Source organism: Heloderma suspectum, chromosome 2 (assembly GCF_057233095.1).
Source record: "Heloderma suspectum isolate Gila_16-S chromosome 2, 16-S_ref, whole genome shotgun sequence".
NCBI classification, from domain to species: Eukaryota; Metazoa; Chordata; class Lepidosauria; order Squamata; family Helodermatidae; genus Heloderma; species Heloderma suspectum.
Window position 1 is genome coordinate 250,743,530 of NC_139459.1, and position 16,683 is coordinate 250,760,212.

A 16,683-nucleotide genomic window follows, 5' to 3' on the forward strand; every position below is an offset into this window, starting at 1 on the left:
GTGTCAGCATTTTAAAAGTTACTAACTTAAAAAGCTCTATGCTGCAATTCCAAGAATGGTCAAATAAGCACATCAGGAGAGAATGTAGTCAACTTATGCCAGGGCTCGTTACTTTAAAGTCAGTCCTCCCCGTTTTCCATAAGAAAGGATGAACTTGGAACTAAATTCAAAGGGCCTTAATGTCAAAAGCTTGATCTTGAGCTTATGCTGGTATAAATAAAATAGAAACTGCTTAAATGCTGCATCATAAAATCAGGCTTAGAATGAGGACCTTTGTTTTCAGGGGTCAGATAGACCCTTTTAAGTTTTGAAAGTGCCCAGGCATTCTGCTTCCAAGTCCTGGAACTTCCATGTCCTACATTTTAGAATAAATATTCTTTATATCCCTTTGCTAGGGCTACTGCACAACAGGAGAGAAATACCTGAGAACTATACAAATAAAGTGGCCTGCCTGCTACCCTACCCTAGTTGTATCGCAGGAAACCTTTGAAACAAAAGCAGGTACCCAGAATCAGATGTATCACTTCTGAGTTTGGTCAGCATAATTCCTCAAGCCATTATTTAGGCTTTAAGCTTTGCTAAATTGCAGGTGTTTGGGGAGTCATAGGCCTTTCAGTGTTGCTGATGTCTACTTCATACATAACATTTTCCACACAAAAATTATATAAGTGTGGTATTAAAGCACATGTGATGCAGTGTAAATTTTGCTGTAAATTCATAGACTAGGAAGCTACTACACATATTAGTTTACATGTATTGGTAGTAAAATAAATTATTGTGACCTGTATCTTAAGTGACTATTCACACTGTTAGTTACTCCATATAGGAGGAAACTACAGTGCATGAACTGGTTCTGTTTTGTATGTCAGAGGTACATGTTAAAAGTGTTCCTGACTAGTGCTGATTTCTGCTTTGAAGTCAGGTGGAGCTGAACCTATCAACAGATGGAACTCATGTTTCTGCCCTATTTGATTCTGTAAGGTTCTTGTTTTACTTGGGACTGTTTTATAGTAGAATAATGTTAAGTTGTACTGAACCAATTGCCTTGAATTCATCTAGGTGCGAATGAGTACCTGATCCTTCAGACTGGGGAAGTTTCAGAGCCCAGTGGATAAGACTGGGGCCACAGATCCCTTGTCATGTGAAGGAACAGGCATCCATTTAACCATGTAATACCTAGAAATGTGAATGCCTAGAAAAATGTGGACCCCCTCCCCATTTTCCTCCCCCCATTTTTTCTCCAAGGATCGCTTCTGTTTTTTCTGAAAAATCAAACAGCTTTGAATTATGAAATATTTTCTTTTAGAATGATGAATAAAATATTTAAGACAAGGTGGTTACATATTGTTACCCATTTGTTAAATTTCTGGAAATAATGAGGTCATTTTTTAATTCTCTCTAAGATTCCCAGAATACTTATTTCTTCCATTCCTTATTAAATTTATTGATCTAATGTGTCTTTTACTGACAGACATTTAGAGCAGAGTCGTCATATCATAATGGGGAAAAAAAGTGCATTCTTGAGAGTTTGGGTTTTGTTTTGTAGAGTCCTATGTTTCTGGGCTTGTTCTGGTTAGATGATGTAGCAGTCAGTTAATGTAGTTGTAATCTAAAACCCACATGTGAAAGAAATACTGTAGGTTATCCCACAAGTGCCACCATATGTGATAGAACAGTATGTGCGTTATCACAGCTATGTTTCTTTTCTTTTTTGAAATTAACGTTGAGGCTTGGGTCTGTAGAACTCACTACCACACTTTTGAATTAAGTTCTCAAGTAGACCTCACCACTAGGGTATGCTGCCTCAGTTGTAAAACCTTTTAACTGTTGTTGCTAGAATAAACCCTCTCTACCTAAAAGAAACTCAGTAGCCTGGTTTCTATGGCGTAGGCATGGGATTGACACCACCGCTAGAGACAACCTTTAAAAATGAACAAAAAAATAAGATGTTCATTGATGGAAATTATTTACAAAACTGAATAAAATGTCGCTCTTCAAGTAATAGGTCGAGATTGCTCAAAGGTTCTTAAATTAAATATGGTTGCTTACCATTCCTAAGCTGAGTCTTTCCCTGCTAAATAAAATCTCAATAGCTTTTCCTTCAGACCAGATTTCCCTAAACTCCATCCCCACAAACAGGAACAGATGTTTCAGGGACTACTTGATGAAACACCCCCTGGTCAGACATAAAGTAGGAATCTAAAATGTAATGTATAACTTGGTTTGCTCATAAAATTACTGTGTTTGTATATTAAATTTAAAAGTACAGTCTATTCAGGCAGTAATTACAAATTTACAGAGTTTACTTTTTAAAATTTTTAATTTTAATGATAATTTTATGAGCAAACCAAGTTTTACATAATATAATTTGCATTCCTAAAGCAGCCTTCCCAAACCTTGTGCCCTCCAGATATTTTGGACTATAATATCCAGAGTAATGCAAAGAAGGGGCTTGTAGAAGGTGGCTTTACTTTAGCCCATTCATCTATTAATAGCCTGCTGTCCTTCAAACACCTTACGCTAAATCTTTGCCAAAAGAATCTGGCATGATGCTGACTCAGTTCCCAACTTCCTATCCATTTCCTGGTACTAGGATATTATTATTTACACTTGAATCCTGACCTTCCTCCAAGAAGCTCATGGGAGAGTACATGGGTCCCAATTTTATCCTCGCAACAACCACTGTCAGGTAGGCTAGGCTGAAAGGTAGTGACTGCCTGAAGGTCACCCAGGAAGTTACATGGCTAAGTGGGGTTTGAACTTGGATTTCCCTGGTTCTAGTGCAGCAGTCAAGCCACTAGGTTATACTGGTTTTTTTAGGGCCAAACTATATATGAAACTTATCACGTGACCAGCCCATGGGTGCTTGCTTTTCTTTATTAAACAGCAGTTGTAGGGGGGCTCAATCCTGATTGAAACTTGGGGGAGGGCATAAGAGCATGAGAAGAGACATGCTGGATCAAACCAAAAGCCATCTAGTCCAACCTTCTGTCCCCATGGTGGCCAATCAGATGTGGGATAATGTAAGCCGCCTTGGGTTCCTTGCAAGAGGAAAAAAGGCGGGATATAAATGCAATAATAAATAAATAAATAAAGATCTCATTGTGGCCCCAATCCGGATTGGGTCTGTTGCAACAGGAGGGAAGCTCCCATTGCTTTAGGAGTTTCCCTCCTGAGGCAAGTAGCAACCATTGTGTGTGATCTGGATCACAACCATGGAAGGTACAAAGGTTAAAGCCTGGCTCCTTCCATACTGTAGTCCTGATCCTGACCAGCCCTCCCCCCTTTTCCCCTGGTGCTGCTTAACAAAGGCAAAAGAAGCACACAAGGGTCAATTATGTGTTAATGTCACATTTAGTTTAGCCATTAGTGCGTAAAGATTTACATTGGTGCAGAAGCTGAACCTCGCTGGTACACATCTGAAATTCCTGGAGGCTATATTGCTCCATCTATGATGGTGTGTGGTTGTGTGGAATTTATTTATTTGGAAAAGCTATATTCTGCTGTAAGGATTTTCTTGGGCCTTGCAATTTACATTTGAGTACAATATGGGGAGGGGGTTAAAGCTAATGGGCATCAGGGCAAGTAGGGGAGTAAGATCCACTGTATTAAAAGCATGCTAGATGCTGATGCTGATAAGAAATTTTTGATAACCTTCCAACATTATCAACTGTGTCTTCATCATGAGGAAACTGGGTAAAAGGTAAGGGGTCATAGATAAGCACACGTTGAGGTTTGGGATTCCTGGGTCTGGAAATAAAGGGAAGAAAAAAGGATCTGTTGACCACATAAAAGGAGAACTTAGACCTGTTTTACAGTAAACAAAAGGTGGGAGGGAATATTGGGGAAATCTGTCATGAGATGGGACGTATAGGATGACATGGATCAATAGTTGTAAAGATTTTGGAATATGTATTAGAGGAGAGGACACCAACTTTGCGAGGCTATATAATGGGGTACACGGAAGAGATCTGGGTCTGTCTTTCTTTACTCTGGGCCGAGCCTGCTACACTGTGGTCTCTGTATAGGCCATGGTTGAAGCCAGGGTTTGGAGTGGGAGAGAATCTCTTTACCGTTTTGGGTAAAGTAGCGCTTTGTGAGTATGGCTTTGCTTGGTTGAAGGTTTGTGTGTTTGTTAAACTTTTCTTTATCTTTCTTTAATAAATGTATTTTGTTTATGTTGTTGTTTTAATCCTTATTTACAGAATTTAAGTAAATCTGGGTGAATGTGAACACTCTGGTCTCAGTCCCCAAAGCAACCTCGCCTACCACATCAGGGCCAAACTGGGGCTGTTTAAAGTAGGTGCGCCTAGGTAAGCAGTACCAGGGACCCTGAAGTTCTAGCCTCTTTTCTCTAATATGATGCTCATTGCAGCTTACAAAGGTTAAAATCAACAGAACAAATACAGTAAACAAACTGTCTTAAAAACACATTCAAAAGCAGCCCAAAATAAATGAAACGGTTACAGGAGTAAAATCACACAGTGTTAAAAGTGCAGGTGAAAAATACTGTCTCTCCAGTAGCCACCTGCTTTCCCTCCAAAGTAGCCTTCTCCATCCTGGTGTCTTCCAGATGTTTTGGACTACAACTCTGATGTTAAGAAGTAGCAAGATAAAATTGCTGCAGCAGGTCTCCTTTGTAACTTGGCCGCTGTGTTCTCAATCAGTTGACATTTCTGAATGCTTTTGAAAGGCAGCCCCAAGTACAACATATTGGCAGTGACCTACTCTAGATGTTTTGAGAGGTAAAATATGAATGAATAGTATAACATTTATTAGCTCGAACCCAGCACATTACTGACTTGAAGTGCATGTTTAAGACTTTCAGTGCTTTACCTGGGATAAATGAAAAGTAGAAAGTGTTGGGTATCATTACCATATTGGTGACACATCTTCCCAAAATAGATGGTGTTGTTGTTCAGTCGTTCAGTCGTGTCCGACTCTTCGTGACCCCGTGGACCATAGCACGCCAGGCCTTCCTGTCCTGCGCTCTCTCCCGGAGCGTGCTCAAGTACATATTCGTTGCATCGGTGATGCTATCTAGCCATCTCATCCTCTGCCGTCCCCTTCTCCTTTTGCCTTCAGTCTTTCCCAGCATCAGGGTCTTTTCCAGTGAGTATTCTCTTCGCATTAGGTGGCCAAAATATTTGAGCTTCAGCTTCAGTATCTGTCCTTCCAATGAGCACTCAGGGTTGATTTCCTTTAGGATTGACTGATTTAACCTCCTTGCAGTCCAGGGGACTCGTAAGAGTCTTCTCCAGCACCACAGTTCGAAAGCATCAATTCTTCGGCGCTCAGCCTTCCTTATAGTCCAGCTCTCACAGCCATACATTACTGCTGGGAAAACCATAGCTTTGATTAGACGGACCTTTGTCGGCAAGGTGATGTCTCTGCTTCTTACTATGCTGTCTAGGTTTGCCATAGCTTTCCTCCCCAGGAGCAAGCGTCTTTTAATTTCATGGCTACAGTCACCGTCTGTGGTGATCTTGGAGCCCAAGAAAGTACAATCTGTCACTGCTTCCATTTCTTCCCCTTCTATATGCCAGGAAGTGATAGGGCCAGATGCCATGATCTTCGTTTTTTTAATGTTGAGTTTCAAACCAGCTTTTGCACTCTCCTCTTTCACCCTCAACAAGAGGCTCTTGAGATCCTCTTCGCTTTCTGCCATTAGGGTGGTATCGTCTGCATATCGGAGGTTGTTGATAATTCTCCCAGCAATCTTAATTCCGACCTCTGATTCATCCAACCCGGCATTTCTCATGATGTACTCTACATATAAGTTAAATAAGCAGGGTGACAATATGCAGCCTTGTCGTACTCCTTTCCCAATTTTGAACCACTCAGTTGTTCCATGTCTGGTTCTTACTGTTGCTTCTTGACCCTCGTACAGGTTTCTCAGGAGACAGGTAAGGTGGTCTGGTACACCCATCACTTAAGAATTTGCCACAGTTTGTTGTGATCCACACAATCAAAGGCTTTAGTTTAGTCAATGAAGCAGAAATAGATGTTTTTCTGGAATTCTCTTGCTTTCTCCATGATCCAGCAAATGTTGGCGATTTGATCTCTCGTTCCTCTGCCTCTTCGAAACCCAGCTTGTACTTCTGGTAGTTCTCGGTTCGCATACTGCTGAAGCCTAGCTTGTAGGATTTTGAGCATCACCTTGCTGGCATGTGAAATGAGCGCAATTGTGCGGTAGTTTGAACACTCTTTGGCGTTGCCCTTCTTTGGAATTGGAATGTAAAATGACCTTTTCCAGTCTTGCGGCCATTGTTGAGTGTTCCAAAATTGTTGGCATATTGAATGCAGCACTTTAACAGCATCATCTTTTAGGATTTTAAATAGCTCAGCTGGAAGACTGTCATCTCCACTAGCTTTGTTGTTAGTAATGCTTCCTAAGGCCCACTTGACTTGACTCTGTAGGATGTCCGGCTCAAGTTCAGTGACTGCACTATCATGGCTATCAGGGACATTAAGATCTTTCCTGTATAGTTATTCTGTGTATTCTTTCCACCTCTTCTTAATCTCATCTGCTTCTGTTAGGTCCCTGCCTTCTTTGTCCTTTATCATGCCCGTCTTTGCACAAAACGTTCCCTTGATAGCTCCGATTTTCTTGAAGGGATCTCTAGTCTTTCCCATTCTGTTGTTTTCCTCGATTTCTTTGCATTGTTCATTTAAGAAGGCCTTCTTACTATTCTCTGGAACTCTGCATTCAGTTGGATATATCTTCCCCTTTCTCCCTTGCTTTTTGCTTCCCTTCTTTCCTCAGCTACTTGTAAAGCCTCATCAGACAGCCACTTGGCTTTCTTGCATTTCTTGTTCTTTGGGATGGATTTCGTTGCTGCCTCCTGAACAATGTTACGGACCTCCATCCATAGTTCCTCAGGCACTCTGTCTATGAGGTCTAATCCCTGAAATCTATTCCTCACCTCCACTGTATATTCATCAGGGATATGATTTAGGTCATACCTGAATGGTTTAGTGGTTTTCCCGATGTTCTTCAATTTAAGCCGAAATTTTGCAATAAGAAGCTCATGATCTGAGCCACAGTCAGCTCTGGGTCTTGTTTTGACTGACTGTATAGAGCTTCTCCATCTTTGGCTGCAAAGGACATAATCAATTTGCTTTCGATATTGACCATCTGGTGATGTCCATGTGTAGAGTCGTCTCTTGTGCTGTTGGAAAAGAGTGTTCGCTATGATCAGCGTGTTCGCTTGGCAAAACTCTATTAGCTTTTGTCCTGCTTCATTTTGTACACCAAGGCCATGCCTGCCTGTTATCCCAGTGATTTCTTGACTTCCTACTTTAGCATTCCAATCCCCTATGATGAAGAGGACATCTTTTTTGGGTGTTAGTTCTAGAAGGTGTTGTAGGTCTTCATAGAACCGATCAATCTCAGCTTCTTTGGCATCAGTGGTTGGGGCATAGACTTGAATTACTGTGATGTTGAATGGTTTGCCTTGGATTCGTACTGAGATCATTCTATCATTTTTAAGATTGTACCCCCCAGTACTGCTTTTCCCACCCTTTTGTTGACTATGAGTGCTACTCCATTTCTTCCACGGGATTCTTGCCCACAATAGTAGATATGATGGTCACCTGAATTAAATTTGCCCATGCCTGTCCATTTTAGTTTGCTGATTCCCAAGATGTCGATGTTCAATCTTGCCATCTCATGTTTGACCACCTCCAGCTTACCTTGATTCATTGATCTGACATTCCAAGTTCCTAAACAATATTGTTCTTTACAGCATCGGACTTTCTTTTCACCACCAGACACATCCACAGCTGAGTGTCCTTTCGGGTTTGGCCCAGCCGCTTCGCTCTTTCTGGCGCTACTTGGAAATACCCTCTGCTCTTCCCCAGTAGTATATTGGACACCTTCCGACCTGAGGGGCTCATCTTCCAGCGTCATCTCTTTTAGCCTTGTGATACGTTCCATGGGGTTTTCTTGGCAAGAATACTGGAGTGGGTTGCCATTTGCTTCTCCAGGGGACCACATTTTGTCAGAACTCTCTGCCATGACCTGTCCGTCTTGGGTGGCCCTGCACGGCATAGCTTATGGCTTCACTGGTATGTGAACATAAATGCAGATACAGGCATTGCTTTGATAATTCTTCCCAGTGCTGAGAGAAATTAGATAAAAATAGATTCTAGTATTTTTAAAGGAGGACAGTATTTGGAATCTTTGATCTTTCATTGCTTTAAATACCCCCAACATTAAGCTGGTTTGACTATAATGGCCAAATCAAATACAGAATTAAGGCTGCAATCCTAAACACAATTTTCCTGTGAGGAAGTCCCTTTGAACTCGGTGGGGGATTACTTTTGAGTAGACATTGTATAGGATTGCACTTAAGCAAAGCTTCAAAGACATTCAGAACTCTTAGTATTGACTTTGGAATTTTAGGGTGCAGTCCTATTGGGACAGTTGGCCGCCTCAGAAGTCGGAGGTTGTCGACTATCCAATGCAGGGTGGGTGAAGCACAGAGGAGATCCTCTCCTCCGCACTCCAGCTGCCCTGTTTTTGCAGCTAGACAGCTGATTTTGGCTGTCTAGCTGGGGGCTTCAGAGCAGGGTGGGGGGAGGAGGCTGGACAGCGCAAAGGAAGCAGTGTAATGACACTTCTGCAGTCTTCTCCCTGCCCCTGGGAACACCCCCTTTTTGCCTACTCATGCTTCAGTTATGAGCACAGAGATGGGGAAGAACTGTGCCCCCTATGAGGGGGAGTGGAGTGTGGTTTCTGGGAACTGGTTCCCAGAAACCGAACAATCCTATAGTCATCTAGACACTGTCTAGCAGCCATAAGATTGCTCTCCCCATGAGTATTGAGAACTGGAAAAAACTGGCATTCTTAAAAATTCCTTGCGTTTCTTCTCTCTGCCTTTAGACTGAAAGAAATTCATTAAATTTTGTTTTCCTTTATTTGAGAATCAGTGAAGAAATATTTGTTCCTTCTGTAGTGGTCTTTTTCATGACAGCTGTCTATAATGCCACAAAACACAGGCTTTCCTGCAATTGTAAATTACAACTTTGTTGCAGGATTAGACACAGGGACAATCTAGTTTATTGACAGAAAATGCTCCCTCTTCAGGAGAAGCCGGTGGTTGCTAAATAATGTTTCCATCAAAATAACAGTTACTTGCAAATGAATGATTATTCAAGAATCTGTTGCAGTGCAGGACTCTGTTTTGCCGTAGTTACAGCTGTGTACCAGGTGGCCCAAAAGTAGGTATACAGTTGTTTAGAATGTTGATGGGAGGGGGAGAGAATGTGTAAGAAGAAGATGTGTGGGTGGAGTCAGAATGACAGTTGGGAAGAGTGAGTGACAGGGAGTGACAGTTAAATCAGGTAAGCATAGAGAGTGAGGGGAGTGAGGCCCTTAAGTAGGTATACAGTTGTTTAGTTTTTTAGTTTTTTTTTTTTTTACTGATATTGTGAATGATGACAGTGAACTTGAGTCAAGAACAAAGAAAGTGGATTCTAAAGCAGTAATGGAAGACTGAAAATGCTGAGCGGGTGCGCATTGCGTGGCAAGAAGCATCTGACACTTCTCCACCAACACGTCTGACAATTTATTGTCTTAGAGATAAATTTGAAGCAACAGGTGCGGTGGCTAATGCATCGAAATCTGGACATCCTGGGATGTCTATGACAGAGGAAAATGAGATGAGAGTCTCTCTGACATTTGTGAACAGTCAGAAAAAGTCCACACGACGTGCGTCTAAGCAGCTATCCATACTTAGAATGTCCTTGCAACACTTAATACGTAAACTGAAATTAAAGCCGTACTGTCCAACACTGTGACATGGTCTTCTGGAGGATGACCCAGACCGTTGGTTGCAATTCTGTGAGATGATGCGTAACCAAATCTCTAACGAACCAGACCTTCTTGATAAGATCATCTGGTCAGATGAGGCTTATTTCAAGTTGTCAGGCCATGTGAACAGGCATAACTGGGTGTATTGGGCAGATGAAAATCCTCATTTGACTATCACATCTCAACTGAACCAACCAGGCGTCACAGTGTGGGTGCACTGTCCAGCGAAGGTGTTGTAGGACCGGTTTTCTTCGATACAACTGTGGATAGTAACAGTTACCTAAAGATGTTATGCGACGTTGTAGTGCCACAACTCAGAACCAGGGCTAACTGCACCGAACTGCTCTTCCAGCAAGATGGGGCACCTCCTCATTATGCTTTTGCAGTAAGGAACTATCTTGACAACACCTTCCCACAGCATTGGATCGGATGACGTGGCAGCACTGAATGGCCGCCACGTTCACCCGACTTAACACCAACGGACTTCTTTTTGGGGGGCATAGTAAAGAATAAGGTTTTTGAGAGGAATCCCCAGTCAGTGGACGAATTAAAAGAGTTCATCTCGGAAGCATTTATGGACATTGATGCAGACTGGAATTTGTGTCATACTGTGTATCACAGTGTTCTGTCTGGACAGGTTCGAGGAATGTTGCAATGTTGATTGAATACATTTCGAGCACTTACGAGATTAAACAGTGTTAAACAAATGTAAATGTAATAAAGTAATAAAATGCAAATAAACTATACTGTATACCTACTTTTGGGTCACTGTGTATATAAAAAGCAGAATGTGTGAAGTCAGCATGTTTTGTTCTTTATGTTTGAATCCCAGTGTGATCTTAAGGTGAGGTATCTACACTGAAACCCTCCATTCAGTAAGTTTAGAAACATCTCCTCAATGGGCACTATATGACAGTAGTAAATAATAAATTTCTAAGTAAGTCAATGCCCAATTTGATAGGGGTGGGATGAAGGGGGAGAGAGAAGCAACTCCTTCCTCCTCCCAGCTTCACTTCTTAAGGCAGGCTGTCCAGGCCTAGTCCATGCTCCTAGTGATCTCTTTAGCTGCAGTACCATATACTTTTCAGGCACTCCTTCTAGCCACACCTTGTTGCTCTCAACCATACATGGCTGAGAGTACTGTGCTGGGTTTAGTGCAAGTGGAGAAGGAGGAAGGCAATGCTTGCAGCCTGAGGGGCACAGTCTTCCACTTATCTCAGTCTTCCACTTATCTCATATAGACCATCAGTGTGCAGGCATTACTGTTGGCCTACCATCTTCTGAGCTAAGTATAAGGTACAGAGCAATGGTGAAGCTGCTCCAGCTCTTTGAAGAGCTGCATTGTATTCCCCATTTCTCCCTTTTTCTACTGTCTACCATGGGCTTGGAGAACATGACAGAGGGGGGAAGGGTCCAGTGGGGGAAGTAATGTCTCCTGGCTCCCCTTTTGCATCTCTTCTGTCATGCTGAGCAAAATTATTTATAAATAGAGGGAAGACAGGAAGACTTGTAAGTCTTAGCAAGGCATTATTTGTAGGTTGGAAGAGGTTGGTTTCTGTGTGTTTTCACGCTCTTAATGTGCTGCAAATGACTAATGTGGAGGTAGAAAGAGGGAGGAATTGGATTTCCATGGTTGTGGGCAGGTGGTAGGGTGTGCATGCGCAGGGCTTCTTTGGTGTTGTTTGTTCTTACTATAAAAACAGCAGAAAATAGCTATAGGCACATGTCTTCATAAAGTGGAAATGCTCCCAAGGTAATTTTCATCTCAGTGTAATGTTAGGAAATACAGTTTAGGAAGATTAATAAAGAGAGTCCTGAAAGGATAAGGGTAAAACCAGCTAGAGAAGTGTAATTGTAAAAGGGTCTACATATAACTAAATTGAACTTGAAATTGCTCATTTGTAGAAATGCTCTGGTGTGGTCACTGGCAAAGACCATGAAGAACAGTAGAGGGGGCGGGTGTCATTGTTTTATTGGGTTTTTTTTTTAAAGGGGATTGCTTAACTTTAAATAATTACCCTGGTGTTGTGATTTCCTTTTAGCTTGTCAGCTGGGTGTGCATATTTTACTATATAGTGGCTCAAAGAAACTTCCTTTATTTTCCGTGTAGCTGTTTACATACTAATCTGATTCTGCTTCAGCTGTGAATTTCAGTCAGAACCTCTCAAGCAAAGCCAAATTTCCGTAGGAAGTAGTGTTTATTGTTTTCAGTAGCTCTCCTTTGTTCACCTTAGCTGGTGTTGAAACAGCATGACACAGGTGGCTCTGTGAGAAATGATGGATTGAGGATGAGATAGGAAACCCAGGCCCTCTTCAGATATATGTAGAGGGATTGTTATGATTATGTTAATTCTCTGGGGAATTCTGGGAGTTGTAGGCCTTTTCTCTGTCTAAACATGCATAGGATTGCACCCTTAATAGTCTCAAAGTGGACTTTTCTGAATGGATTGTCTCTATTTCATATGTGATGACCAGAGACTTAAGAATATTCTCTGAAATAAATTCCCTGGAAATACAGTGGCTTAAATTCCAGTACCAAAACTTAATTCTGGTATTGGAGATGGGGAATACATTTCTGTGGGAAAAAGTAAAAGTTTCCATGCAGTTCAAGGCATGACAATTCCGTTGCTTTGGAAGTGTGTTACCCTTTGTCTGCCTCTGTCAAAAGGTGGAGTACTGATCCCCACAGTTGGATTATAATTTAATTCTGGTATCGGTTCATTTATAAATGTGGCACAGTACTATGTTGTTGTTATGGGCTTAATACTGGGGGCCAGTGGGACCCATCCCCTAGCTGCAGGAGATAGAAAGATAATTAACTGTTACCATTTGAGTGATCTTGTATACTTCAATTTTCATGCTTTTTATCTACTTGACCTCTGCAATTTGCCTAATCCTCAATTTATGAATATTTATACTCTTTAAACCAACAAAGACATTTCCTTCTCATCTTTGAAAATAAACTACTGTGTCCAGGAGCTACAAGCCCTTGTGGAAAGTTCTGGGTCCTTAGTAAAACAAAGACATTTATGCAAAGAGTCAAGACATACAGGCTGCAGTGCGCAACGGTTGTGAATTATTGTTGTTGTTCAGTCGTTCAGTCATGTCCGACTCTTCGTGACCCCATGGACCATAGCACGCCAGGCCTTCCTGTCCTGTGCTCTTTCCCGGAGCGTGCTCAAGTTCATATTCATTGCATCCGTGATGCTATCTAGCCATCTCATCCTCTGCCGTCCCCTTCTCCTTTTGCCTTCAGTCTTTCCCAGCATCAGGGTCTTTTCCAGGGAGTTTTCTCTTCGCATTAGGTGGCCAAAATATTGGAGCTTCAGCTTCATTATCTGTCCTTCCAATGAGCACTCAGGGTTGATTTCCTTTAGGATAGACTGATTTGACCTCCTTGCAGTCCAGGGGACTTGTAAGAGTCTTCTCCAGCACCACAGTTTGAAGGCATCAATTCTTCGGCGCTCAGCCTTCCTTATAGTCCAGCTCTCACAGCCATACATTACTACTGGGAAAACCATAGCTTTGATTAGACGGACCTTTGTCGGCAAGGTGATGTCTCTGCTTCTTACTATGCTGTCTAGGTTTGCCATAGCTTTCCTCCCCAGGAGCAAGCGTCTTTTAATTTCATGGCTACAGTCACCATCTGCGGTGATCTTGGAGCCCAAGAAAGTAAAATCTGTCACTGCTTCCATTTCTTCCCCTTCTATATGCCAGGAAGTGATAGGGCCAGATGCCATGATCTTCGTTTTTTTAATGTTGAGTTTCAAACCAGCTTTTGCACTCTCTACTTTCACCCTCAACAAGAGGCTCTTGAGATCCTCTTCGCTTTCTGCCATTAGGGTGGTATCGTCTGCATATCGGAGGTTGTTGATAATTCTCCCGGCAATCTTAATTCCGACCTCTGATTCATCCAACCCGGCATTTCTCATGATGTACTCTGCATATAAGTTAAATAAGCAGGGTGACAATATGCAGCCTTGTCGTACTCCTTTCCCAATTTTGAACCAATCGGTTGTTCCATGTCTGGTTCTTACTGTTGCTTCTTGACCCTCGTACAGGTTTCTCAGGAGACAGGTAAGGTGGTCTGGTACTCCCATCACTTTAAGAATTTGCCACAGTTTGTTGTGATCCACACAATCAAAGGCTTTAGCATAGTCAATGAAGCAGAAATAGACGTTTTTCTGGACTTCTCTTGCTTTCTCCATGATGCAGCGAATGTTGGCGATTTGATCTCTCGTTCCTCTGCCTCTTCGAAACCCAGCTTGTACTTCCGGTAGTTCTCGGTTCGCATACTGTTGAAGCCTAGCTTGTAGGATTTTGAGCATCACCTTGCTGGCATGTGAAATGAGCGCAATTGTGCGGTAGTTTGAACACTCTTTGGCGTTGCCCTTCTTTGGAATTGGAATGTAAACTGACCTTTTCCAGTCTTGTGGCCACTGTTGAGTGTTCCAGATTTGTTGGCATATTGAATGCAGTACTTTAACAGCATCATCTTTTAGGATTTTAAATAGCTCGGCTGGAATACTGTCATCTCCACTAGCTTTGTTGTTACTAATGCTTCCTAAGGCCCACTTGACTTCACTCTCTAGGATGTCCGGCTCAAGTTCAGTGACCGCACTATCATGGCTATCAGGGACATTCAGATCTTTCCTGTATAGGTCTTCTGTGTATTCTTGCCACCTCTTCTTAATCTCATCTGCTTCTGTTAGGTCCCTGCCTTCTTTGTCCTTTATCATGCCCGTCTTTGCACAAAACGTTCCCTTGAGATCTCCAATTTTCTTGAAGAGATCTCTAGTCTTTCCCATTCTGTTGTTTTCCTCGATTTCTTTGCATTGTTCATTTAAGAAGGCCTTCTTGTCTCTCCTTGCTGTTCTCTGGAACTCTGCATTCAGTTGGGTATATCTTCCCCTTTCTCCCTTGCTTTTCGCTTCCCTTCTTTTCTCAGCTACTTGTAAAGCCTCCTCAGACAGCCACTTGGCTTTCTTGCATTTCTTTTTCTTTGGGACGGATTTCGTTGCTGCCTCCTGAACAATGTTACGGACCTCCGTCCATAGTTCCTCAGGCACTCTGTCTATCAGGTCTAATCCCTGAAATCTATTCCTCACCTCCACTGTATATTCATCAGGGATATGATTTAGATCATACCTGAACGGTTTAGTGGTTTTCCCGACGTTCTTCAATTTAAGCCGAAATTTTGCAAGAAGCAGCTCATGATCTGAGCCACAGTCAGCTCCAGGTCTTGTTTTTACTGACTGTATGGAGCTTCTCCATCTTTGGCTGCAAAGGACATAATCAATCTGATTTCGATATTGACCATCTGGTGACGTCCATGTGTAGAGTCGCCTCTTGTGCTGTTGGAAAAGAGTGTTTGCTATGATCAGCATGTTCTCTTGGCAAAACTTGTGAATTATTAGTTGCTGTATGATGAAGTGGGATTGAGGCAAATTACTGTCTGTGGAAAATCAATGCCTCAGCAGCACTTAGGCACTGTAGTGTGAAAGCAGCTGTTAACAAATGTCCTCCCTGAACATGTGATGTAAGCAAGGGTATACACTTTCAGAATACACGTGTTAGGCATTATATAAACTCCAGGATAGAAGTAATCAGTTCATACAGTACAAACAAATCTACACATATTAAGCAAATGGAGGAAAAGATAAAATGAGTAACATAGGCATTGCTGTACAGGGTACGAATGCTGGGGAAATTAGCTCAAAGGCCTGCTTGACATCTAGACCGAGGGATACCAGGTTTTGAGGCTACAGTGCATATGGAAAGATAGAATGGGGGCTAAAAAATACATTTTTGGGGAACCAGAGGGATAATTCCCGAAGATGGTGCTGGAGTGCACAGAAACTCCTGAGACTGCTGAGTAGAACGGGGCCTTGGGTAAGGCTTTTAGCAGCTGCAGCTCAGGACTGTGCTTGAGCAAGAACAGGGATTTAGGTGGCCAGAACTGGATGGTTTGCAGAAGAGTAAGAAGAGCTCTGTGGCAGAACTCATTGTGAACCACCTGGAGAGCTTTGACTGTTGGGCAGTATAGAAATATAATAGACAAATTCCGGGTTCTGTGGCTTCAGGTGATTTGACCAGGAGAGTGAGAGAGCTAATGGATGGAACCAGTGAGTGGGAGTATTGGACCCCTGGGAGGAGATGAAACTACAGAGGTTGTGCAGACCAAGAATATAGTGTGGTATTCTGTCATTATGGGGGAAACCAGACACCAAGTGGTTTCAGCAAGTGATTACAGCAAAGTGGCGCCTGATATTTGGAAGCCAGAAACTGAGTAATGTTGGTAGCAGATTGGTACCTTGCCTTGGGTGGCTAGGAACCAGTAGTTTCAGTGAAGTAGTTCAGCAGAGTGGCACCCAGAGCTTGTACAGGCTAGGAACATCTTGGACATCAGAACCATCATTTTTAAACAAAGGAACAAAGCTCGGGCGGGGAGCAGGGCTCCATGACAACAGAAAGAGAAGCAATGGTGGCTTACCTGGATTTTTCAAGGAACCGGCTTTGGTCCGCGCAGGGCTCCACAAATGAGTGCACTGCACCATTCTAAGTCGCTTCACAGGATCATACTGGTAGGGACAGCTCAACCAATAAGAGAGGCTCCCCCCCCATCCAGGCTCTACCCCCCGTCTCCTTCCCTTGAAGCTCCCATAATGCAAAGCGTCACATTAATTACTTCCTTATAGCAACAAAGCAAACAGTAAAGAAACGCAACATCGATATCTAGGGAACAAGCTTCATTGACCACAATGGGCGTTACTTCTGAGGAGACACTTGCTTCCCCAACCTATACCCGATTCTGCCAAGATCTAGGGATGTCAGAGAATTTCGCCACGAATCCCAGGGAGGCCGAA

General features: G+C 42.5%; 1 protein-coding gene across 1 annotated transcript in view; it reads left to right on the top strand.

The window, feature by feature from the left end:
• The window catches only part of DPYSL3 (dihydropyrimidinase like 3), a 106,491-nt gene that overhangs the window by 1,393 nt on the left and 88,415 nt on the right, over positions 1-16,683 (top strand). The window lies entirely within an intron of this gene.